General features: G+C 34.3%; 1 protein-coding gene across 1 annotated transcript in view; it reads left to right on the forward strand.

Moving 5' to 3' along the window:
• The window catches only part of LOC133612707 (mitogen-activated protein kinase 12), a 38,818-nt gene that overhangs the window by 17,507 nt on the left and 18,811 nt on the right, over positions 1-2,500 (forward strand). The window lies entirely within an intron of this gene.

The raw sequence follows: 2,500 nt of genomic DNA on the forward strand, positions 1-2,500 counted from the left end.
TTATTGTGTGTAGTTTCAACTTTTATCACAATATTGCACAAATGTTCAGTTTTGCTTGTAAAATTTTGACTTGCGTAGCGGTCTCAAGAAGGCAACAAATACAAGTATGTGTGAGTGTGCGTGTGTGTGTGTGTGTGTGTGTGTGTGTGTGTGTGTGTGTGTGTGTGTGTGTGTGTGTGTGTTCTTGTATTTCCTTCTTGAGACATCAACAAGGAAAAGTACCGTCCGTATGAGTTAGGACATAAATCATGGTCCCAATACGCAAAGGTGGGTAGAGTAGCCAGAATTTGTACTCAAGTAAGAGTACTGTTACTTTAAAGATTTAATACTCAAGTAAAAGTAAGGAGTAGTCACCCAAATATTTACTTGAGTAAAAGTAAAAAGTATGTTGTGAAAAAACTACTCAAGTACTGAGTAACTAATGAGTAACATACACACACATATCATATATATATATATATATATATATATATATATATATATATATATATATACAGTATATAATTTGTATGTATTTATTTTGCCGTTTTTGTTTACATGTTAAAGGTGTTTTAATGAATATACAAGCATGTTTAACACATATAGATTCCTTTCTTTCATGAAGACAAGAATATAAGTTGGTGTATTACCTGATTCTGATGACTTGCATTGATTGGAATCAGACAGCAGTGATGATAACGTCCACATTTTCGAATGGAAGAGAAAAAAGTCTTCCTTTCTGTCCAATACCACATGAAAGTGGTTGGTTTTTGGCATCTTATTTGTCCAGCTTCCATATTTGTTTTTATACACCTTAAAAGAAATACATTGGCGGCAAACTCCATAGCTTGCTAGCTTGTTTGCGCTGGCTTTCGGAGACTCTTATTTTGAAAGCGCAGGAGCGATGGAGCGGCACTTTTATTGTGTAGACAGGAACTGTGGTCAGTCTTTAGGCTTTTGACGGGAAGTACGGTTGAAATTAAAAAAAGGGTATTTTTTCCTTCACATTTTTGATTGATTGATTGAAACTTTTATTAGTAGATTGCACAGTACAGTACATATTCCGTACAATTGACCACTAAATGGTAGGACCCGAATACGTTTTTCAACTTGTTTAAGTCAGGTCATGTGACCGCCTGGCTCTGTTTGATTGGTCCAACGTCACCAGTGACTGCATCTGATTGGTGGAACGAAGTGAACGTCACCAGTGACTGTATTTGTTGAAACGCAGGCACTATGAAGGTCTGTCTGACAAACCAAAACAAACAAAGCGTGCATTAACGGATCGATAAAAATTAGTAGCGAGTAGCGAGCTGAATGTAGATAAAAGTAGCGGAGTAAAAGTAGCGTTTCTTCTCTATAAATATACTCAAGTAAAAGTAAAAGTATGTTGCATTAAAACTACTCTTAGAAGTACAATTTATCCCAAAAGTTACTCAAGTAGATGTAACGGAGTAAATGTAGCGCGTTACTACCCACCTCTGCATATATACTGTCATAACTTGAAGTAAATAATGAAGATTAAAAAACAATAAATGTGAAAATAAAAAATTAAGAACGATAAGCAGTCTTTTTCTCACGATGTGTGGACTTTTTTCTTATAAAATTGGGAACAATTAATCATATTCTTTCTGTTTCTGTAATATTGCAATATTTCCTTTTATGTAAAATTATTATTCTTTAATGCAAAATGGCAACATTTGTCATATAAAATTCTGACTTTTATCACAATATTGCCAATTTTTTTGTTGTTCTTGTACAACGGTGACATTTTTTGAGTAAAATGATCACTTCTATCAAAATTTTGCCACGTAAAATTTCGATTATTTTGAAGACATTGCCAAAATTTGAAAGTTCTCCTATAAAAGTGTGACTTTTGTCGAGTAAAATTACGACTCATTCCATAAAATTGCCAAAATGTAAAGCTTTCCTTGTAAAATTGCGACTGTTATTGAGTAACATTTAAACTTTTATCATGATATTGCACAAATGTTCAGTTTTTCTTGCGTTGAAGTCTCAAGAATGTAACAAATACAAGCATATGTGTGTGTGTTCTTGTATTTCCTTCTTGAGACATCAACAAGGACAAGTACCTTCCATATGAGGACCGGTGCACAAGTTAGGACCAAAATCATGGTCCCAATACGTAAAACCATTGCATCTAATAGAGAGCCAAATACTAGAGTCCGTGAACATTGCTCCAAAGTCAGGATTTTTTTGTTGATTTAATGTGCATACAAAAGTAAACATTGACAGGTGCAAAGGCAGCAATATGTGATAAAACAAGACAGCAGCTAAAGAAGGACTTCCCTATTCATACCTGAAAAAACCCCGCCAGGTGAACAGCTGATTTTGCGACTTCCCGTGCTGACGTAAGACAACTCATATGTGACCATAGGCCTAAATATTCATTAAAAAAACAAGGTTTTATTTAACAAGTATATTCCATATTTTTTTGCCACTGTAACATTCCTCACAGTTTGAACGGTAACACTGTACTTTAATAAAGTGATTATTTGGC

Source organism: Nerophis lumbriciformis, linkage group LG01, assembly GCF_033978685.3.
Source record: "Nerophis lumbriciformis linkage group LG01, RoL_Nlum_v2.1, whole genome shotgun sequence".
Taxonomy (NCBI): domain Eukaryota; kingdom Metazoa; phylum Chordata; class Actinopteri; order Syngnathiformes; family Syngnathidae; genus Nerophis; species Nerophis lumbriciformis.